The following is a 25,588-nucleotide window of genomic DNA, read 5'->3' on the forward strand; positions in this document are numbered from 1 at the left end:
TGCATCCTCAATTTAAAGAAAAGAATATCACCGTTCCTATCCCCTGTTGATCTTATTTTGGGATTGATGTATCTTATGACTCTAAGAAAATGGAAATATCTGCATATGGAGAAGGTACACAAAGGTCCTTCAGAAATCACAGTACCATTGAAGTCAAATAAGATGATAACTCAACAAACAAATAAGAGATAATGAAGATTGTAGTAAATTTATTTCAGGCTTTCACCCTGTTTCCATGGTGGTTCATCATTGTTCAATTTTATATATTAAGATTCAGCTTACCTTCCCCAAAAAGCTTTCTTGGATACCCCCAGTCAAATTGATGTGTTATTCTTTTGAATTCCTCTGTGTCTTCATTCTTGACTCTCTTAAAATACTACTCATTCTGCTTTATGTTTCAGCAATTTGTATAGAATCAGTTTCCATTTTCCAAGCACATTATCTTCCAGTGTTCATTTAAAAACCACTTGTTTGGGAGTCCAAAGTACTTATTTCCGTAGAACTAATCATACCAGTGTGTTCCTATTTTCTTTTTAGTTCTATTTCTGTCTGATCTAGTGCTAATAGAAATATTTCAAATATGCCTCCATTAATGACATTGTTTCTTCAAGAGAGACCAATTCTATTATAAGGAGCAAATTTCATAGATTCTAGACTTACATTTGCCTGGATTGTCTTCTACTTATTAGCCATTTGATATTAAGTAAACTGTGCAAATTTGTGCCTGAGATTTCTCATTTGTTAAATAAAGATAATAATTATATTTCTGGTGGCTGTTGTGAAGATTAAATGAGTTCATATATGAAAGCTGCTTTGGTGAATACTATTTGACATAGTAGGAGGTATATAAATTTGTCTGTAGATGTTATTATTGTTATTTTTATTAAAATTTAGAGCATCAGGAATCTGTCTGCTCACACACAGGCATGTTTGAAAATGGAAACAGGCAGCACATTTTAGCAGTTCACCTTCTCAAAACAGGATAGATGCTTGAATCATAGAACACAGTCAGAAAAAAACATAACTACCTACCTAGAGAAAAGGCTTTTTTTCTACCTGTATTTTCAAAGTGAATAAAAATGAAAACAAGATACCATAATCACCTGCACCTCATTACAAAAATGAACTTAAGGTAAAAATAACAATGATTATTATTGATATCATTTGTTGAGCCCTTAGTATGTGCCAAGCATAAAAGGAATGGCTTTCTATGTTATCTTCATATGATCCCATTACAAAAGAAACTGATGGCCAAGGAGGCAAAGGTCTCTCACAGCTAATGAGTTAGAGCAAGAACTCCAACCTAAACCTTTCTGACTTTCAAATTCTACGGTATTTTTACTCTACCAAAGACGGAACTCTGAGCCAAGTCCGAAAGTGCTTTACAAATTAATATTTACATATTCCAATGTCTTTTTTATGATTTTTGCCACTTAAGAAATCTACCTGGCTCTTTTCAGTTCCATCTTCTCCATGTTGTCTACAAAAATTTTTAAGACATGATGTGTACAAAAATATTGTAAGACATGTTGTCAAACACTTGGGTGAAGCTCAATACACTTTATTTAGGGTATTAGATTTCATCAGTATTTCCTAAATTGTCTTTTCCTCCAATTATTTAAGATCACCAGCTAGTGAGCTAGTTGTTTCAGGGCATTGCCTGAAAGAAAGAAGAAATTCTTTCCTTTTGTAGTATGTGAGTGTTATACATCAGTCCTGAATGTAGCCATCTAACACAAAATATATATTTTTTAATTTTATTACTATTATACTTTAAGTTTTAGGGTACATGTGCACAACGTGCAGGTTTGTTACATATGTATACATGTGCCATGTTGGTGTGCTGCATCCATTAACTCATCATTTAGCATTAGGTATATCTCCTAATGCTATCCCTCCCCCCTCCCCCCACCCCACAACAGGCCCCACTGTGTGATGTTCCCCTTCCTGTGTCCATGTGTTCTCATTGTTCAATTCCCACCTGTGAGTGAGAATATGCGGTGTTTGGTTTTTTGTCCTTGTGATAGTTTGCTGAGAATGATGATTTCCAGTTTCATCCATGTCCCTGCAAAGGACATGAACTCATCATTTTTTATGGCTGCATAGTATTCCATGGTGTATACGTGCCACATTTTCTTAATCCAGTCTATCATTGTTGGACATTTAGATTGGTTCCAAGTCTTTGCTATTGTGAATAATGCCGCTATAAACATACATGTGCATGTGTCTTTATAGCAGCATGATTTATAATCCTTTGGGTATATATCCAGTAATGGGATGGCTGGGTCATCCAGTGGCGCAATTGGTACTTATGTAACACAAAATACTTAACTTTTCACTCTTGCCAAAAAAAAAAAAGAGCTTTCTTGTTTAATGTATCCTTCATCCCTTAAATATTTTAACATTTATTTTTGATATGTATATTATGTGCAAAACATATTGTACATATATGACATTTACTCCTCACAGAAAACTTGAGGTCTGTACTTTATCTCCATGTTAGGATGAGGGACCTGAGAACTAGAGAAATGAAATCTCTTGCCACATCACACAAGAATTCAAACCCAGGTGAAACTTCAGAGACCTCATTCATTACTTTATTTCGAGGTGGTTCCTGATTGACAGAATCAAAACCATCTAACTAGATGGCAAAAGAATCAGGTTTCCATTATCCTGCCAGTTCCTCCTTAAGTGTCTATGACTGTAAACTTTTTAAAAAGTGGGTGTAGGTCTTTTTGCTCATCTTCGCATTTCCCACAATGTCTAAACATTGAAACCATAGACGCTTAATCAATGGCTGATTGAGAATGTTAGAGGGTATTTAAAATACTGTTGATGCTGAATACCCTAGTCTTCAGCTAGTGGTTCATAGCATTTTGCCTTGGGGACATTGACCAAGTTTAGTCAATTTGGTTAAGTGAGCTGTCTTTGTCATGTAATCATCAGTGTCACTTTTCATAATTGGATCAAGCTAATGACAGCCAGAAACTGTTAAAATGTCTGCATTTGGAAATATGTGGGGTGAACATAACAATACTGTGGGTTCTATAGCCAAATGCTTTGCTTATTTTGGAAAGGGCAATTTAATTTGTTATAAATAACATTTGATTAAATGCTATGCAGTATCATGTTTTAATATAAGAACCAGTGCCAATGCTTATAAATGTTTCCATGTAAGTAGGACTAGTCTGGGATTTTATTAAATCTTTGAGTTTCAACAATTAAGAAGATCAGAAATACTAAGGTTTCTTTAGATGATTTTAAGAATTGTTTGTGAAGTTCTGAGTAGCACTAGTTTGGAGACATAAACCAGATCTTCTAACTAAGGCATACCATTAAGTGAGCCTGTTTTTAGTTACTTTTAGTAAAGAAGTAATTAGCATTACACATAGCAGGAACATATTCAGGTCTCTAAAAGAGATCTTTGATTACAGTATTAATTTGACAGTCCCAGGTAAAGAACAAGTTAATCTAATTAAGGGAAGGTTAATTGTGTATGTAGACTGTATGGCCAGAAGAAGAAAGCTCAGCAGGATGTTCCCAGAGCATTTCTGCTTGAGAGAGTCACATTTATTCATTCAAGGGTAGTAAAAAACCTTTATACTATATATACAGCATTTAAAGAAGGACTTATTGAAATGATTTACTAGCAATTCAATGTAGAAACAACAATATGTAAAATGTAATGACTTGTATGGAGGTTGACTAAATGCTTTTCAGCTCTAAAAGCCTATAATTGTAATGACTCTTCATAAGTAGACTTAGAGTTTGTCAATATGTCTACACTTATATGGTCAGAGAATATTAGAACTAAAATAGGCTGTAAAGGCCCCAGGCCATGATTTGTACATGACAAATTTAAACCCAGAGAAGGCAAATGTCCTGCCCAAGATAATAAAAGATATTTGGTAGTATATCTGTGATTCAAATCATTTTTATTCTGTGTTTAAAACCACATCACCCTTTGATAGAAAGAAGGAAAGAAAAAAGGAAAGAAGGAAGGAGGAAGTGAGGAAAAAGAGAGAGAAAAGAAAAGAAAGAAGGGAAGAAAGAGAAGGAGAGGAGAGGAGGAAAGAAAAAGGCAGGCAGGCAGGAAAATTAAGGCAATTAAGGCAGAAAGACTAAGGGAGGTCACAGTTCAATCTCTTTGTAGGCTACTTTCCTGAAACACACACACACACAGTCAGCCACACTCTGATTAAACTAAACATAAACCTCACTTTCGTTATTGCGTAGCTGTAATTACAAGAAAAGTCTTCCTTATATTGATACAAAAGCTACCTGCCTTTTTTATCCTTAGTCTTCTTTTCCTATGCAAAATATCTGTAGTTCCTTCACCATTCCTATTATGAGATGGGTTTCAGATATTTCATCATCTGATCTCTCTTTCCTAGCACATCGATAAAATATTTCATGTTTCAAATTGATGCCTACAATTAAATACCATGTATCAAATAGTGTCTGGATACCATCATAGGCATGTGCATCTCTTCATTTGGCCACTATACTTTTAGCTTTTAAAATTAACTCAGCCTTTTATATGTTTTAAGACGCCTTTATAAAACAACTAAAGTACAAAGCCATTTTTATATGGACTACTATAAATAGGGGCTTCTTAAGCTGATTTTTAAATTGATTTGTTTACATTCATCATTTTCAAGTCAAGATTGATAGGATTAAGCACTAACAATTTGCTTACCGTAATTTTTTTTGCTCACCATAATTATTTTTAAAAGATCATCAGTTTGGATTGTTTGAATTAATCAAGCATTAGACATAATCATTTTAAAATTAAGTTTAATTTGAGTTCATAATGACAAAAAACAAATTTTAAGATAGTGATGCTATAATATATTTTCTAATTATGCAATATATTAATGAGTATAAAGTATAAGTCTTTCACACTAGTTTTAGTCAGTACTTATCAGTTCACTTCTAAAAATAGAAGCTAAAAAACAATTAGGGTCGTGATATGGTTAGGTTTTATATCCCCACCCAAATCTCATCTGGAATTGCAATCCCCATAATCCCCATAATCCCCACATGTCAAGGGAGAGGCCAGGTGGAGGTAATTGAATCATGGGGGCAGTTTCCCCCATGCTGTTTCCTTTTCAGAGTGAGTTCTCGTAAGATCTGATGGTTTTATAAGGGGCTGTTTTCCCTTCACTAGGCACTTCTCCTTCCTGCTGCCTTGGGAAGAAAGCACCTTGCTTCCCCTTCACCGTCCACCATGATTGTAAGTTTCCTGAGACCTCCCCAACCATGCTAAACTGTGAGTCAATTAAACCTCTTTTTTTATAAATTACCCAGTCTTGGGCAGTTCTTTATAGCAGTATGAAAATGAATTAATACAAGTGGGCATTAGGATATACAGACAGAAAAAACTACTAAGATAGATAGATAGATACTCATAGGACATATTTTGACCATCTAACCATCTAGAACTGAATTCCATTAATGTCTTTATCTGTTTTGTGCTGCTATAACACAATACCCCAGCATGAGTAATTTATAAAGAATGGAAGTTTATTTGACTCATGGTTCTGGAGACTGGGAAATCTAAGATCATGGCACCAGCATCTGGCAACGGCCTCATCCCATGGCAGAAGGGAAGAAGGTGGAAGTGATTTCATGAGACAGAAAGAGTAAATGGGGACAGAACTTATTCTTTCATCAGGAACCCATGCCCATGATAATTAAACCACTTCTACTATAACAGCATGAATTCATTCATGAGGACAGAGGCCTCATGGCTTACTCACCTCTTTAAGGCCCCACCTCCCAACACCATTACATTAGCAATTAGGTTTCAACATGAGTTTTAATGGAGACATTGAAATCATAGCAATTAACATGGGTCTATTTTTAAATATCTCTCATCTTAGTTTAGTAATCATGTTGAAAATTACCTAATAAATGGACAAAAAGGAAGAAAAGCACCTAAGTAAAGAAGATTAGGAGAAAGTGAATGGTTTTTAAGCCTGCATAGAACTATATAGATAGAGACTGACTTCTAACTCCTCCTGAGAGTGACCTTAATGGTCAAATCATCAAGGATTATGTTCATGAACAGTTAGATACCTCTTTCTAGAAATAAATGACTAAATAAATAAGCTGAATTAATTCAATCACATTCAATTATAGGTGGCAGAGTGTAGAACCAGAACAATTAGACCAGCAAGCTGACAACCTTCTTACATATCAAGCCCTTAAGTTTATCTGCCTCATGCTCTTCAACTATTTTTCTACTTATAGGCTGTGGAAAGATGAAGGATGAAATATCAGAGTAGCAATGTGAGATTGCTGAATTATTAAATTTTGGTGCTTGGTAGCTGCACATTTGTTATTCTGAGGGAAGGAGTTGCAGACTCAGCTATAGAAGATTACCTAGAAGTTGAGTTCAAGAGTGATATATAAAAGATTTTGTGCTTCTTTCTTTCTTTTTTCGGGCCTACAGATTTGGGGCATTAGGTTATACCCATTGCATATGACTCCACATTTATAATATGAGTTTTTGCTAGTCGATGACCCATTTTCCAAATACTCAATGATATGAGCGTGGAGGTACCTAGCATGAGCTGTGCTGACCATGGGGAGAGGTACTTGGGCCAGTAGAAATATGGAGTAATACAATAGGATCACACAAAGAAGAGTCTTCCTCAAAACAAATAGTATATTTTTGAGTCCTAAGCTTATAAGAATTGTTAAAACTCTTTTTTTCTTTTTCTTTTTTTTTTTTTTTTTTTTTTGAGACAGAGTTTCACTCTGTTGCCCAAGCTGGAGTGCAGCGGCGCAATCTCGGCTCACTGTAACCTCCATCTCCCAGGTTCAAGCGATTCTCCTGCCTCAGCCTCCCGAGTAGCTGGGATTACAGGCACCCACCATCATGCTCAGCTAATTTTTTTGTATTTTTAGTAGAGACGGGGTTTTACTGTGTTTGCCAGGCTGGTCTCGAACTCCTGACCTCGTGATCCACCTGCCTTGGCCTCCCAAGGTGCTGGGATTACAAGCGTGAGCCACCGTGCCCAGCCAAGAATTATTAAAACTATCTTTTGTACGATTGACAAACATGCCCTGTGTGATCTTATATAACTTATTAACAAAGATTTTAGTGGTTAATTGTTCTTGTGTTGAACAGGGTAACATTAAAGACAATGTTTTACAAAAATCTTGTCTTAGTTCACTTTGGCTGCTATAAGAAAACACCTTAGACTGGGTGGCATATAAACAGCAATTTATTCTTTATAGTTCTGGAGGCTGAAAGTCTAAGACCAAAGTGCTGGCAAATTTGGTGTCTGGTGAGGGGTCATTTCCTGGTTCATAGATGGGGTCTTCTGGCTATGTCATATAGTGGAAAGGGGAAATCAGTTTTCTGGGTACTCTTTTATAATGATATTAATCCCATTCCTGAGGGCTTCATCCCATGACCTAATCACCTTTCAATGGCCCCACTTCATAATTCCATCACACTGGTGATCAGGCTTCAGATTATGAATTTTGGGTGAGACAGAAACATTCAGTCCAAAGCAAATCTCATGGTCTTAAAAAAAAGAAAATCATTAGCACATTAAATGGTTCCAAATTAATAAAAATAATAACAATTTTTAAAATTACTTCTAAATCTGATCCTAAATTTTTCTAGGCAGAATTACATTTTTCAATCACTTTTTGAAATATTAGAAATCACTATAGTTATTAAATAAGATTATGAAATCTCTTATGTAATATCCTTTGTTGGAAACAGTTGTTTACAATTTACTTAGGAGAACATATTACACAATTTAAAACCATAGTAATGCTGAGATAGCATTTATGTATATCTAATATCTTCACCTCAATCACAAGGATTATGCTCCTGAAAACCCTTAAGGCAGATAAATGCACACATTTGGAATAACATAACTTATAAGGTTATATTTGAGCCAATAGGAGTATGTATAAATAATTTACCTTGATTAAAATAAAAGTATGTAAGCATAGTAAATAAAAGCATAGTTGTGATGATTTATATGTCTTAAATGGGTAATTGTGGATATGTTCAAAGTCCCTTTTTTCATTCATCTATTTATTGAATATTTATTAATCAGTCACTACTCTAGATGATGGAGAGACAAAGATACAAAAAATGATACCTGCCCTCAAGGAGTTCATGATCTGTTACATGGAGACAAAAGGAAAGCAAATAAGTATTCTATATAACGATTTTTTTTCCTGTTGGTAATGTTTTATTTGGGGGGGCTGTATGGTATAAACAAATATATTTCTGTTTTATAGTTCAAACTATTTTTTCATGCAATATACGTCTCATAGTATTTTTTAAAGATACTTAACTCCCTCATTATCATGGAGGTTTAATTGCCTAGAAAATATATGTCTATGGAATCTCTCATTCTCTGAGGCATTTGCAATTCTTTTTAAGGTGCAATTGTGCATAGGCTAACATAAGAGCATGCCGGTAGGAGCCAAAGTGGGCCAGACACTGCAGATATTGGGATACAGTGTTGAACAAGAACACATTAGAGTAGGGGAGGCCAATAGTAAAGAGAAACAGGCAAAGTATCGGGTATATTAGATAGTGATGAGCAGAGGTGAGATTTAAAATAGAGTCATGCTTTGTGTAACAATGGTCCATGGTCAACCATTGACTGCATATACAGCGGTATATGCAGCGGTCCTGTAAGAGCATACTAGCATATTTTTACTGTACCTTTTCTATGTTTAGATATGTCTAGATACACACATGCCATTGTATTACGATGGTGTACAGTATTCAACACAGCAGCATGCTGTACAGGTTTGTTGCCTAGGAGTAATAAGCTATACCATATAGCCTAGGTGTGTAGTAGGCTATACCATATAGCTACACCGGTAGGATATAATTCGTAAGTTTTTGTAAGGACACTCTATGATGTTTGCACAATGATGTAATCACCTAACAACACATTTACCAGAATGTATCCCCAGTGTTAAGTGACCCATGACCCAACCAGTACAAATGGATACCAACCCATCAGAATAGACACCCAGCTACACAGAATGGAAGTTCATTTTACTTGCTGAATACCAGACTTGAAATCAGCACTATTAGGACAAGATAAAGTAGGGAAATAAAATTAAAGTATTGAGTAAGGAGAATATTCAAATTTTGAACTGAGTAGGTGACTTTTGAGTCAAACTCTGAAGAAAGTAAGGAGTGAGTCATGTAGATATTAGGGGGAAAATATTCTAGATAAGGAAAGAGCAGGTGCAAAGACCCTAAGGAGGGAGCTTACCTAAAGCGAGGAACAGAAGGGCTCACGTGTCTGGAGTGAAAGTCTGAGGAGAGTCGGGAGGAAAAGATGACTGAGAAATAAACGAAGGCCATGTTAGCTGCTGGTAAGAACTTTGGCTTTCATTCCGAGTGAGATGATCTCTCATTGAATATTTTGAACAGAAGATGATCTTTCACTGAATAGTTTGGACACGATCGAATCTGTATTTTAAGAGAATCATTTCGGCTTGAGTTAGAACTGAATAAATGGGGCAAAAACAGTGCCAGGTGCAGGATAAAGGCTATTGGAATAATGCAGGCCAGTACTGGATAAGGTGATGGCTTTGGGAGTCAGAGAAATGGTTAAATTCTAGATAGGCATTGCTTAGAGCTACCTGGATGTGCAAATCAACCAGATGGGAGGTATAGAGGAGAGGGGTCAAGAATGACATAGACTAGAAAAACCAAGTGCCATCTAATGCCAAACGCTTTGCCAGTGCCTAGGGAACATACAGAAGAATAAGAAGACATAGCACATCTATCATGAATAAGCCAATTAAATAAACAATTATAGGAGAGTGCAAATATTTCCAAAACATAGGAAACACAGAGCCCGAGATAATGCTGCTTAATCTAGGTCCAAACGGGCAAGGGATCACTTCTCCAGAAAATGAAAGTGAGTAAAGTGTTAATCAGATTTATTCAGGTAAAGAGAGGAGGTAGAGAAGAGATAAAAATAGTTATATTTATACATGCTTGGATCCCAAATATTTTACTTTGCTATTATGTCATTGTTGACTTTATTACTATGTTTCTTTAGGGAAAGTACATTTTGCCACTGAAAGGAAATTGATTCAAAGGCTATATTCTTATACATTCCCTTTTTTGACAAATATTTATGCAGCACTCATTTTGTGTTAGGGTCTCTGTGCTGAGTGCAGAGGAATTTACTAGGATGAATTATATTTGTATCTTTTCCAAAAGAAGCTAAGATTATAACTAGCTCACTTAGAGAATACTTAGTGTACTAAGATATGCAGTAATTTATTCAAATCACTGGTACACTGGATTTGTAATACCATTTATACTGTGAGTTACATGAATTACTAACTACTCAACAGATTACCCTAAAGACATGCTTCTTGTTTTGGCCCTCCCTCTATAATATCCTTATCATCTATCATAAACAGCCTAGCTTATCATAATATTTGTTAAATAATGATTATGTCTTTCCAAATTTTAACCTTATTTTTGCTGCAGATCATTGAGGCAGTAATGAAGAATTAATATACCTTTATATTTTATGGAGATTTATTCTATGAACTTTCATTATAGAATCCATGCCAAGAGGCTGTTACATAATTGCTTCTGCTAAGGATTTTTCATATATATATATAAAATAATCAATGATATTAAACCTAGTGCCACTTATAGAAGAGTAGTTTTTTCCTCATCAATATGTCTACCTGCAGTCTCTCTTCTCTTATAGAAAATACGCCCATAGAATTCTAATTCCTATCAACATATTTGACCTTGTGACTTCTTTCCACATATTCATGATTGTTTCCTCCAAACTTTCCATTTATGACAATCATCTATATATTTGATGTCATTGCTTTCAAATTTAAGAGCCCTTCAATCACTTCCCGCATTTTTTCATGCTCTTTCTCTTTACTTGAAGAAGAAAAGCTCTTTTTTCTATTTCCCTGTGAAACCAAGCATAATTTTGTCCACATTGAAAAGAAAGACCAATAATGATTATAAATATAATCTAATAATCAGCAATACTCCATCCCATACCAGTTTTCCCTTCACATTTTACAGAGAAAATGAATTGATCTGGCATCAAAGAAACTCAGAGTTATAGATCTGTGAAAGTTATTAACCTCTCAATGCCCCATTTAGCTTTTCCCATTCCACAAGAATCAATGATAAGCACACTCAACCCTTTTATGTTCTTCCTTAAAGCAGAGAGTTAACGAGAAACCAGCCCCTCTTGTTTTGACTTTCAATTTGTAATGTTTATATTTTTCTGAGAACATGGTACTGCTGCCCTGGTGGTACCACAATGTGGCAGGTGTTTCTTAAGCTTTCCTGGACAGCTGGGCCTATGATGTAGAGGAGCCTGTAACCCACATCAAGTTTCACTTCGTTTGAAAGCACCACAGTCACCACACTTGCATCTGGACTTAATTCCACAGATCCTGAGGCTGGCTCATTATCATTCTGGACCATCTTGCTTCCCTCCTACTCTCATTCTCCAGTCAATTGTTTTAAGACTGTTTTGGAAGTCTGGGGCTGAGAAATGATGAATTCTCAACTTACTCTCTTCCTACTTGTTTCTCTAGGTTGGATTGATCAATAAGCACATATTAATTATATTTAGTGCATTCCTTTTTGTCAAATCATCTTTTCAAAGCTTTCTGTTTTCTGAGCATCCACTTAACCACAGCAGAGAAACAGTGAAACTGCTTCTTGCCTTCCATTGAAAATTAGCCTTTGGCCTCAAGCCAAACTGCCTGGGCCAGCGTTAATATAATTCACAACTGGAAGAAGACAATCAATTAATCAATACTATAATTTGGAACTGACCAAGGTAGTAACACTCGCAGCTATTAGACTCAACTGACTGACACCATTTAGGATTAATGAGGTAGCAAAAGCAGGAAAACCAAAGATTCATTTAAGGACTTTTTCCCTAAAATCAAACCACCCGATCTATTTTGTTATTTTATTTTTTTCTATTCAGTGATGCCACAGTGAAATCTAACATAAGTAAAAATTTGAAGGACAAAGAACCTTACCCATCACAGTGATTTTGAACAAGAACTCTAATGAACATTTTAGGTATGGGTTTCAGAAAAATAATTCAGCTTAGTGTTAGATTCTTCTGAGAAATCTAAACACAATGATCTAAAATTGCTCCTCTGGTGTTGTTTTCGCATCCTTTGATCCAATTTTGTAATCACAGATTGGGATATTTATTGTTTGTCTAAATCACCGCCTTTTAAGTTGAAAAAAGTTTAATTTTTAGGAAAACTTTATGGGCTTAGTCTAGTTTAATCCTACAATAAAATAAATACAAATGAAAAAACACCGAAGATCTGTGGTGCTTGCAAAATGACAAATATCAACCCCTTCTAATCCCTTATGGCAGAGCCATCAAATCTTGCAGTTCCAGGACAGGACAGGACTTTTCCTAAAACTGTTGGCTGAGTATTTGTAATGAAACATCATTAAGCTAACCAGGAAGTTAGTGCCTTTGTTGTTGCTGCTATTGATGTTGTTTTAGTTTTCTTTGGATTGGGCACACCTATGCTCTGAGTCCTTAGACTACAGATGCCTTTTTAGAATGTGTTTAACCTGAAATTTCCAAAATCAGCCCAGGGGTATTAAACATGGTAGTAAATCTTTGTTTTCCAACAGGAAAGCAAAATACAGAAGAATCTCTTTTAACTTTGGCAAAAACAGAAAGAAGGAGTAACAAACCTGCCCATGTGTATCACCATATATGTAAGGGGTATGATTTGACCAGCAATATAATGAAGTCTATGTAAAGAGACTTTCTTTATAACCAGGGCCTACCTCATTTTTTAATTGGAAAATTTAGTATGGGATTTTCTCATTTAATCTCCTAACTTTAGCATGGCAAACTGAAGGAAAGTGCTTCAAATATAATCCTGGGATTTATATTTTCTTTCCAAATACTTACCGTCTGTTCATTATCAAAAGGTCTTTGAAAATGTAAAAGTCCTCTTAGCATTGAATCAGAAACACTGAGTATAGGAACTTTAGTATGGCATAGAATTGGTTAGGAGTCAAGATATTTTTGTAGTATGACCTTTGTATATATTACCTGTGGTGGTTTTTGAATTATATAAAGTGAAATAAAACTTTAGAAATATCATAAAAGTTTTTTATGAGAAAAGTTAAAGCCAAAAAGAGGCTCTATAAGATTTATTAAGCAAACAGTGTATTAGATAAGATGAGAAGGTTCAATTAGAAGACTAATATAAATTTATGCAAATTGATTTCCACTGATTAAAATTTATATATACGTTTTGTAGCACCCAGTGGTTATTTCTATGACAGAAGCATATTTTCTAGGTAAATGAAATTTCATGAAATAAAAAGTATATATCCAAATTATTTTTTATTATACAGAGACAGGAGAGCATTAATTTTCATTCTACTTCACTACAAAAAAATATATATAAATAAATATTTTTTAAAAAAAATCTAAAAGACAGTACTTAATGCTTTTAACAGATAAATGATTTAAGGTCTTATTCAAATGTACCCTGTAACAAATAAACTGCTTTCTTCCTCTCAGAAAATAAAGCATGAAGTTGAAAATAGAATTATTATTATTTTTGTCTGTTGGCTTTTTTTCATTAAAAACATTAGCTAGTGCTTCTAAAGCTTACAAAGTTAGAGAACAAATATGTGGTGGTGTCTCAAAACAAGATAAATAGTCAAGTCAGTGCAAAAAAATCGTTTTTTAAACTATAAGTTTCGCTGCTTACTTGTTTGATTTCTTTATATTCAACTGTATTTTAAACAAAAGACATTTTGAGACAACCTGCAAAATGTATATAACACCATAGGATATTTTAATTTCAGTTTTATGCCATTGTATTTCAAAAAGAAATTAGGGTAGCTTTGAAGATGCATGCAATATACTAAAATAAAATAAAATTGCTAAAAATATATGGAAAAGTCAATAAAAATGAAACAAGGTTAAAAAGGCAAGATAAAAAAATGAATAAATGTTAAAAAAGTAAATTGAAGGTGGGCAACATGGTTGCAGTGGTATTTTGTAGAGGATTTTATGTCAATCTAAACTGTCTAGAAGAAGGGTAACCTTTTACTGTAAAGGGCCATAGACCTTGTGGCTTATACAAACTCTTTGGCAACTAGTGAATTCTGCTATTTTAGCAAGAAAAGAACCGTACACAAAACATAAGTGAATAGGCATGGCTGTGTTCCAATAAAACTTTATTTAGAAAAGAGGCAGTGGACCAGATTTAGCCCATGGGCGGTAGTTTGCCAAACCTTCTTCAGAATAAAGCAAAGGTGGAAAAAAAAATCAGTTATCTGATTTTAAGGTAAAAATCTACTCCACAGAAGGACTCCACAGAAAGAGAGGTTTTCGTTGGCATGTGAGAGGGAGCTTTCTAAGGATGATCAGACTGTGGGCATTGTCAGTGCAATGTCTCTCCAGTAAATAAAATAGCATGTTTCATGCAGTGGCTGTAAAATGAGTTTAAAATTCAGGATAAAAATTAATTTTGCTTTTTTGTAGATGAAAACAATGAACTTTTCTCCTTATTTATTTATTTAAGACAGAGTTTTGCTCTCATTGCCTAGGCTGGAGTGCAATGGCGCGATCTCGGCTCACCGCAACCTCTGCCTCCTTGGATCAAGCGATTCTTGTGCCTCAGCCTCTCGAGTAGCTGGGATTACAGGCACGCACCACCATGCCCAGCTAATTTTTGTATTTTTAGTAGGGACAGAGTTTCTCCATGTTGATCAGGCTGGTCTCGAACTCCCGATCTCAGGTGATCCACCCACCTCGGTCTCCCAAAGTACTAAGATTACAGGTGTGAGCCACCATGCCCAGCCCTCCTTATTTTTTTAACACGATATTATAGCAATAATATTTATGTTTTGGAATCATTTTTATTCCAAAGTTGGCTGTGCTGCTTATTTTGTCGTCATTAGTAAATCGAAAAATCACACACACACACACACACACACACACACAAACCCCATATAGCGTGTGAAGCAATAACCATTTTGCATTGCATTTAAAAAAAACAAGAAGCACATCAGTGTTAAGAAATGGAAGAGCATTACTGTGGTAATTGTGAAGAGAAAAGAATGCAATCTGATAGGGATGACGGGCATTTAAACAAATATAATACAATAAAGGTTATGATATGAGGAGACATAGTTCTGATTTGGGCTCCCTGGTTTTGAATATCAGGTCCACTATTTGTCAACAATGTGACCTTTAGCATATTCTTTAACCTCTCTGGGCTTTAGTTTTTTTTCTCACTGAGTTGAAATGATTAAGTAAGATAAGACTTAGTACTGTGCACACAGTACTTAATACTTACTTAACTCAGCTAAGAGCGTATATTGCAAAGAGGTTCTGAGTTGCTATGAAAGTTTTCAAAAATAGGTGGTGGCTTTGGTCCAGCTATATGACTCTTATAACTATAGGTAGTCTTAAACCTCTTAAAACTATAGGTAGGTTGTCTTTTTTTGGAGTTTTTTGGAAGGAGGGGTTTTGAAGATTTCTTTTGGGGAGAGGTATTTTGTGAATGCCCTCCTTTTCCAAACTTACACACAAACTCCAAGGTGTTTTCAAGAAGACCAGTGAGGGACCATAATCTGTGTCCTTTCAAATTACAGGTTGTAGTGAACTAATATCTGAGTTAAGCCTAAGAAGTCTACAAGCAAGAAACTGGCTAACATGGTCTGTTGCAGCAGAGGAGAGGGCTGATTAGAGAATGTTAATGGCATCTCTAGGTTTTGTAGGGATGATGGATTCATAAGCATTTCCTTGGGACCACTTTTGAGCCACACAGGAGAGGAATATGCAATTAGGTGGTCTTAAACTTTGCACACAGGTCAGCTGGGGGAATGAGATGACCTTAATAGAAAGTAGAGGCCAAATGCTAGGAGCCTAGAGGCTGCAGAAGAGAGCTCTCTGTGGATGGAGTGGAAGGAGTTTCTCCCAAAATTCCAGGAATAAACACAAGAGAGTCAGTTTTGGACATCCACCAAGTCCAGAGAGTATAGGAATATGTCATCTCCACAGATTCAGCTAAGCAGTATATTTTTGTTTCTCTCAACTCTCCTCTATTCCTACTATTACAACATTGAAAGGATCAGAAACTACAGTAAGGTGGATGGAGAAGTGATTCAACTTAAAAAAAAAAATCAAACCCAGAGTCTTGATATATTCATGAGCTGAGACATTTTAATTAGTGGATTGAAACTGTGTTTTGTGAGTTAAAGTCACCACAGGGTTTTTTAATACCTACATAGGGACAGATAATTGTACCTGACTAAATTTATATTTGGGGACAGGATAAGAGCTAGTCACTGAGAAAAAAATTAAAAGGGTGATACACTTAAGGGGAAAAAGCTGGTTTGTGATTATAGTTGGTTGTTTTATGATTACATTTTATAATTTGTACTCATTCAGTATTACATATGTTGCTATATCTATGTCTTTATATCTACATCTGTATCTTTTGATATACATTGAACAAGTTTAGCCTTCAAAGATCAAGAAGACATCCCTTAATATCACACATTGACTATTGGTTATTGACTTTTAACTTATCTCCTTGTTAATACGTGGCCCCCCATGAAATGTATACATTGCTATCTCAGTAAGTTATTTTAATATGTACAGAGTCATAGTTGACATCCTTGAAATTATTAGTGGTCTCACATTATTTATGAACTAAATTCAAACCTTAATAGTATGATGTGCAGACCCTTTAGAGCTGGCTCTTTTTTATCTTTCCAATCTTACTATAATATAGTTTCTATCTATCCCAAACAGCAGCCATTTCTGACTTCTTGCAGTTCTGTAAATCAACCAAATGGCTTTGCCGCTCTAATTATGTCTTCACCTACCTTCATCTGCATAGAATGCTATTTCTCATCTGACTTTGTTTCTCCGGAGAAGACCTATTTCTCTTTGAAGGCAATGCCTTACATAAAAACTCTTCCTTCTCTCCTCAAAATTAAGAAGTCCTGACATTCATCTTTTGGTTCCTCACTCTCAATGTGCATACTTATTTCAAACAACAAAAAGACCTTAATGTATTTATCTTTCTATATATGTATCTTCATTATTAGACTATGGATTCAAAGAACATTTCTTATTCACATCTATAATCTAAGCATCAAAAATATGTCTTTCAGGTAGATGATGTTCAATAAATGTTTATTGAATGAATTATTTTAAAAAGAAACCAGTAGATGTTTATTGGAATTTTTTTTTTTTTTTTTTTTGAGACGGAGTCTTGCTCTGTCACCCAGGCTGGAGTGCGGTGGCATGATCTTGGCTCACTGCAACCTCTGCCTCTTGGGTTAAGCGATTCTCCTACCTCAGCCTCCCAAGTAGCTGGGATTACAGGTGTGCACCACCATACCCGGCTAATTTCTGGTCGGTTTGTTTGTTTTGTTTTGTTTTGTTTTTTTAGTAGAGACAGGATTTCATCATGTTGGCCAGGCTGGTCACGAACTCCTGACCTCAGGAGATCCACCCGCCTCAGCCTCCCAAAGTGCTGGGATTACTGGCATGAGGTACCATGTCTAGCCTTGGATAAATTTTTTGAAAAAGAAATCAGTCTAGGACTCTGTATTTCTTCATAATATTGAACACCTCTCAGAGGTAAGGCACTGTGCTAGGCACTAAGAATAAAGAAGGGAAGAGAAAAGATTTTATGTTCTGTAATAGGAAAAACAAACATTTAAACAAGTATGAAAGGCAGTATAATACCCTCCTACAAGATATCTACATCCTAATTACTGAAACCTGTCAATATGTTAGCTTCTGTGTCAAAAAGTCTTTTGCAGATGTGATTAAGTTAAAGATATCATGATCAGGAGAGTACCTTGGATTACCTAGGTGGGCCCAATGTAATCACCAAGATCCTTATAAGAGAACGAGAGAGGCAGAAAAGTCAATGTGGGAAGGCAATGCGAAAATAGAAGCAGAGGTCAGAAGACAGAAAGTTAAAGATGCCCTGCTGACTTTGAACATAGAGGAAGGGGCCACAAGCCAAAGAATACAGGTAGCCTCTAAAAGTTGTAAAAGATAAAGAAATTGATTATCTTGTATATCCTCCAGAAGGAAAATGGCACTGCTAGCCTACTTTAGACTTTTGAGCTCCAGAAGTATAATAAATTTGTGCTGTTTTAAGCAAAAAAAAAAAAAAATTGGTGTAATTTGTTACAGAAGAAATAGGAAACTAATATAATAGGCATAATAATAAAGCATGATAGGTATTATGATAAGGGAAGTACATAAATGTTGAAGTCATATTTCAGTAGGATTTACTGAAACTAATCCAAAAATTTCGGAAGGGCTTTCTGAGGAAGTGATATGTGACATAAGACTTGAAGGATGGGTAGGATCAAATAGAAAAGAGGGGTGCTAAAGTGAATTTGAGAGAAAACAAAAATATGTGAAGCCTTAGATGTGGACAAGAGCAAGTTCTGCTTTGAAGAACTGATGGGAGTTCAGTATATCTGGACAACAGAATTTGAGGATGCTGTCAAGTTATGAGGCTGCTGAACGTACTGAGGTCAGATCATGAATGGTCGAGTCAGTTATTAAATGGTTAGAGGTTTGATCTTGATCATAAGGGCAGTAGGAAAGCTTTAAAAGATTTTAAGTGGGAGAATATCATAACTATATTCTCATAGGTGCACTGTAGACAATAGATTACATGAGACAGATTTTGACGGGAAAAAAGGCCAATTAGGAAGAGATGGCAACCAATCAGAAAAAAAAAAATACATAGTATTGGCTTGGATCTGGGTGGTGGCCGTAGCAATAAAGAGAAATATCCAGAAAGCAATTTGACAATAGAAACTAAATTACGTGATGATTTACTAGATGTGAGAGGTGTCCTGGGTAGATGGTAGTGGCATTTCTGAGATAGAGAACACAAGAGGACAATTAAGTGTGGAAGTGTGGAAGAAAGATAAGGAGATCATGAGTGCATCTTTGAGTGGGTTAGACTTCAGGGGCCTATGAAACATCCATGTGCAGTTTTAGTAACCAGCTAAATATCTAGGCAAGGATCCCAGGAAAGATGTCTGTACTGAAGGAAGAGATTTGGGAGTCATCAGTTTACAGATTTTGAAGCTTTGGGAGTGGACAAACTTACCAAAGGTTTCTTGGATTCATTTAATAAGTCCTAGAGTGAGGTGGAGAAAAAGACTAGAACTGAGCCTTGAAGGTCATCAATATTTTAAGTGAGAGTAGATAAAAGGAGTGTTCAGAGGAAAAAAAGAGAAGCTGGTGTGGAAGGAGGCACACCAGAAGAGAGTTGTACCCCAGGAGGTAAGAAAATAGAGGGTCCTGAAGAAAAGTTGCCAATAGTATCAAATATTCCCAAGAAGTTAAGCAAGCTAGCTAAAGAGTGTCTACATTTCACAACATGTAAGCTTGGATAACCTGTGTGAAAGCAAGGTTGTTGGCATGTTGTGGGAAAAATAATAATGTTGAATGAGTTGAAGAACTGGGACAGAAAATACAGATAATGCCTTCAAGAACTTTGACTGTAAAGGGGAAAGGAGAGAAAAAAAATAGTACTTGCAGAGGTAGTTTATGTTGAAGGTTGTTTACTTTTAATTTTCTATTTTTTAATGCTGAAAAACCATGCATGATGAAATTCTAATGAGATTCCTCCAGAAGTGGAGAAAATGGAGATGCAAGCAGGTGGAGGGTGGAGAATTTACAGTATTTCTAAGGAATCCAGAGGGGAAGGATTTCAGACTGCAGATAGATGGTAGATCAATTATGTAGATGGAAAGTCAACTCTTCCTTGTCCCAAAGGGACAAAGGAAAAGATGTATGCTGGTTGTTACTTGGGCAGTGAGAAGTCCAAAAGTTTTCCCCCGGTGGTTTTAAGTAATCTTCTGGATCTGAGGGGGAAGATGGATGAACTGAAGATTTGAGAAGAGTTAGGAAGATGTGAAATAGTATCTGTCAGGAATGGGAATTAAGTTGGGTAGTGGAAAGCTAATAGGATTCTCAGGCACTGTTGAGAGCCTGGGTAAGATTAGCAATCATGAATGTATATTGGCACCAATCTGCCACTTTTTGTGACATTTTGTAGCAGTGTTTAGCAAAGTTTAGCAACCGTGGTGCATGCATAAGAAAAAATCTCACTGTGAGGAATTTTCTAGGCACAAATGGACAAAGGCCAATATGGCATAGAATAGTCAGATATTGGCAAGAAAATAGTTGAAGATCTTCTAAATGCTGGGCCGTGTTATTTTCTTCTTTGAAAATGCTGAACCCCTTATCATGTTATCCTGCTACTCTTTTAGGATTCAAGACAAAAAAAATCTTAAAATGAAATGTATTTTAAGGCTGTACTGTATATTAATGTGTTCAGTCCCATTTCATGAAGGTATGGGAAAATCTAAACATTTAGCCAATTTAAATATATATGTGTAGCTTATGCAGTAATGTTACCATTACTGTTATATGATGTGTTACATAGTTTACCATTTAGAGATAAAAATATAGTATGATACACAAGTATGTATGTATTTATCTAAAACATATTTTAAATGTATCTATAATTTTGCCACAGATGTCAATGTACAGCTGTATCTTTATCACTAAGAGACATAAGGAGAAACATGTGGAATACCAGTATTCTCATTCAGGAGGCTCCATGAATCTTTAAATATTTGCTCCCCCAGGATTGTATTTTATTTTATAGTTTTCACTTCTTGAATTTTGTTACATCTCTAGCTTCTCATTTTAATTAGAATTAAATTTAAAAATTAAATCTCTATTGCTAAGCTGCCTGGCTTGGAGCCCAAATGAGACCACACTTTCTCTTCTCAGCATCTTGTGATCACTTTAGCAAATTAAATATGAGTAAAAGAAAAAGTGCCCCATATATGAAAAAGAAGAGTTAGATCTCCAATTTTATCTCCTGACCACGAATTCTTTTCTTATTAATATTACTTTCAATTGACAAATCATAATTGTCTACACTACAGGTCACTATATGATGTTTTGATATACATATACAATGTGAGATAATCAAATCAAGCTAATTAACATACCTATCACCTCCACTTATCATTCTTTGTGGTGAGACATTTGAAATTTAGTTACTCTGAAATATACAATACATCATGATTGACTGTAGTCACCCTGCTGTGCAATAGATCTTAATATATTCCTCCTGTCTAACCAAAACTTTGTATCCCTTGACCAACAGCACTTCATTCCATCCCACCTGCCACCCCCTTGCCCCATATCCCAGGCTCTGGTAATCATTGTTTTACTCTCTACTTCGGTGAGATCAAATTTGTTAGATTCTGCATATAAGTAACGTAAGTGAGATCATGTGGTATTTGTCTTTCCGTGCCTGGTTTATTTCACTTAGGATAATATCCTCCAGGTTCATTCATGTTGTTGCAAATGACAGAATTTCCTTCTTTTCGAGCCAAATAGTATTTCATTGTGTGTGTATACAACGTTGGTTTAGCCTATTATCTGTTGATGGACACAGATTGATTCCATATCTTGGCTATTGTGAATAATGCTGCAATGAACATGAGCATGCAGATATCCCTTTAACATATTGTTTTAATTCCTTTGAATGTATATCCAGAAGTGGGTTTGCTGAATCATATGGTAGTTCTAGTTTTAGTTTTTTTTGAGGAATCTCCATGCCATTTTCTATAATGGCAGTACTAATTTATATTTCCACCAGCAAAAGACAAGTGTTCACTTTTCACCACATCCTCACCATCACTTATCTTTCATCTTTTTCATAGAAGCCATTCTAACAGGTGTGAGGTGGTATCTCATTTGGTTTTAATTTTCATTACCCTAATGATAAGTGATACTGAGCATTTTTTAAATGTACTTGTTGGCTATTTGTTTGTCTTCTTCTGAAAAATGTGTTTTCAAATTCTTTGCCCATTTTTAATCAGGTTATCTGTTTTCTTGCTATTGAGTTGTTTGAGTTCCTTACATATTTTTGGCTTATCACATTAATGGTTTGCAAATATTTTCTCCTGTTCTGTGAGCTGTCTCTTCACTTTGTTAATAATTTCCTTTGCTATGCAGAAGCATTTTAGTTTGATACAATCCCATTTGTCTATGTTTTGCTTTTTTATCTCGTGCTTTAGGAATAATATACACAAAATAATTGCCCAGAACAATGTTGCAGAGCTTTTCCTCTCTAAGATTTATAGTTGTAGATCTTCCATTTAAATCTTTAATCCATTTTGAGTTAATTTTTATAATGATGTGAGATAAAGATACAGTGTCATTCTTCTGCATGTGGATAACCAGTTTTCCAACACCACTGATGGAAAGGCTATCCCTTCTCTATTGTGTGTTCTTGGCACCTTTGTCAAAAATCAATTTCTCATAAATGACTAGATTTATTTCTGGGCTTTCTCTCTGGTTTCGTTGGTCAATGTGTCTGTTTCTGTGCCAGTGCCATGAGATTTTTATTACAATCACTTTGTATTTTGAAATCATGAAGCATAAGCCTCCTATTTTATTCTTTTTGCTCAAATAGTTTTCACTGTTAGGACCTTTTGTAGTTCCATACAAATTTAAGGATTTCGGAGGTTTTTTATCTCTGTGAAAAATGACATTGAATTTTGGTTAAGGATTGTATTGAACCTGTCGATCACTTGAAGTAGTAATGGCATTTTAACAATATTAGTTCTTCCAATCCATGAACACAGGATATTATTCTATTGATTTGTATTTTCTTTTCTTTCTTTCTTCAGTGTTTTCTAGTTTTCAGTATACAGATCTTTCACCTCCATGGTTAAGTTTACACCTACATATTTTGTTGTTGTTGCTATTATAAATGAGATTGTTTTCTATAATTTTTTTGGATAGTTCATTATACATATATAGAAACACTACTAATTTGTGGATATTGATTTTATATCCTGCAACAATGATAAATTTGTTTGAGTTCTAACAGCTTTATGGTGGAGTCTTCAGCAGATAGTCTCTATTTGCTATTTCTCTATTTTTTCTATTCTTCATTTCCTATTTCACTTCTTCATTTTCTATTAGGTAGTTCTTTTGTTTCTTTCCCTTACCTAACTACTATGGCTAGGAATTTGTACTGTGTTGAAAGGAATGAAAGGAAGTTGTCAAATTTGGCATTCTTGTCTTGTCCCTGACCTTAAAGGAAAAGCTTTCAAGTTTTCACTATTGAGTGTGATATTAGATATAGGTTTATCATGCATAGCCTTTATTGTGTTGAGATACATTCCTTCTATACTTTGTCTATTAGATTTTATTATGAAAGAGTGTTGAATTTTATCAAATGCTTTTTCCACATGTTTTGGGATGATAATTTGGTTTCTGTTCTTTGTTTTGTTATTGTGGTGTATCAGATTTATTGATTTGCATTATGTTGAACCATACTTGCGTCCCAAGGATAAATCCCACTTGATCATGGTGAATGATTATTTTAATGTGTTGTTGAATTCAGTTTGCTAATATTTTACTGAGTATTTTTGCATGTATATTCATCTGCAATATTAGCCTGTAATTTTTTCTTTTGTAGTATCTTTGTCTGACTTTGATATTGTGGGAATGCTGGCCTTATAAAATGAAATTACAAGTATTCCCTCCACTTCAATTTTTCTGAAAGGGTTTGAGAAGAAATGTAATTAGTTTTTCTTTATTATTTTTATTTATTTATTTATTTATTTATTTATTTATTTATTTATTTATTTTCGAGACGGAGTCTCACTCTGTCACCCAGGCTGGAGTGCAGTGCCATGATCTCGGCTCACTACAACCTCTGCCTCCCGGGTTCAAGCAATTCTCCCGCCTCAGCCTCCTGAGAAGCTGGGATTACAGGCACGTGCCACCATGCCCAGCTAATTTTTGTATTTTTAGTAGAGACGGAGTTTTAGCATGTTGGCCAGGCTGATCTCGAACTCCTGACCTCGTGATCTGCCTGCCTCAGCATCCCAAAGTGCTGGGATTACAGGCGTGAGTCTAGTTCTTCTTTAAATGTTTAGTAGATTGTTGACGACAGTGTGGCTATTCCTCAAAGACTTAGAAGCAGAAATACCAGTTGACCCAGCAATCCCACTACAGGTATATAGCCACATAGCCAGGAATATAAATAATTCTGTTATAAAGATACATGTATGTTCACTGCAGCACTATTTACAATAGCAAAGTCATGGAATCAACCTATATGCCCATCAATGATAGACTGGATAAAGAAAATATGGTACATATGTACCATGGAATACTATGCAGCCATGAAAAGGAATGAGATCACGTCCTTTGCAGGGACATGGATGGACTTGGAAGCCATTATTCTTAGTAAACATGCAGGAACAGAAAACCGAACACTACATGTTCTCACTTATAAGCAGGAGCTGACTGATGAGAACACATGAACACACAGTGGGAAACAGCACACTGAGGGCAACTGTCAGGGGTCAGGCAAGGGATAGCATCAGGAAGAATAGCTAGTGGATATTGGGCTTAATACCTGGGTAATGGGATGATCTGTGTAGTAAACCACCGTGGCACACGTTTACCTATGTAACAAACCTGCACATCCTGGACGTGTACACCAGAACTTTAAATAAAAGTTGAAAGAAAAAAAAAGAAAAGAGAAGAAAATAAATGTTTGTTAGAATTCAGTGGTGAAGCCATCTGGTCCTGGTCTTTTCTTTGATGGGAGAAGTTTGAATATTGATTCAATCTCCTTCCTCATTTTTGGTCTCTTTAGAATTTCTGTTGATTTGTAATTCAATCTTGGTAGGTTATATGTGTCTAGGAAGTTATCCATTTCCTCTAGATTGTCCAATTTTTTGACATACAGTTGTTCATAGTAGTTTCTTATGATCCTTTGAATTTCTGTCTTATCAGTTGTAATGACATCTATTTTTTATTTTATTTATTTGAGTATTCTTTTTCCCTCATTAATCTAAGAGTTTATTGATTTTGTTTGTCTTTTCAAAAAGCTATCTCTTAGTTTTGTTAATTTTTTGTAATTTTTTTCTGGTCTTTGTTTCATTTATCTCTGCTCTGAACTTTGTTATTTCCTTTCTTCTGCTGACTTTGGTTTGGTTTGTTCTTCTTTTTCTAGTTATTTAAGGTGTAACATTATATTGTTTATTTGAGATATTTCATCTTTTCTGACATAGGCATTTATTGCTATAAATTTCTGTCTTTGGGCTACTTTTGCTACATTCCTTAAGTTTTCATATGTTGTGTTTCCGACCACTAATTCTTTATGCTCTCCCAGAGTGGAGATTAATAGATAAATATCATTGCTATTTATTCTTGTCCAAAAAACTGAAAATATGTGGAGAGGCTTTGGATAACCACTTGGTAGCAGAGAATGAGAGTGTGGAATTGTTCCTAAGAAGCAACTGCCTAGGCAGGAATTACATATTTCTTAGCTCCTTTGAATCTAGAGAGGCCTCATTACTTATTTACACCAGTGGAATAGGAATAGAAACGATGAGTAACACTTACCAGCCAAATTGATCAAAAATCAGGTGGTGTTGTCCTGTGGTTTATTCCCTGATCCATCA

The 25,588-nt window shown here is 35.3% G+C and overlaps 1 protein-coding gene across 41 annotated transcripts in view; it reads left to right on the forward strand.

The window, feature by feature from the left end:
* Window positions 1–25,588, forward strand: part of PTPRD (protein tyrosine phosphatase receptor type D) — a 2,298,568-nt gene that overhangs the window by 1,424,091 nt on the left and 848,889 nt on the right. The gene's annotated exons all lie outside the window — the stretch shown is intronic.

Source organism: Gorilla gorilla, chromosome 13 (assembly GCF_029281585.2).
Source record: "Gorilla gorilla gorilla isolate KB3781 chromosome 13, NHGRI_mGorGor1-v2.1_pri, whole genome shotgun sequence".
NCBI classification, from domain to species: Eukaryota; Metazoa; Chordata; class Mammalia; order Primates; family Hominidae; genus Gorilla; species Gorilla gorilla.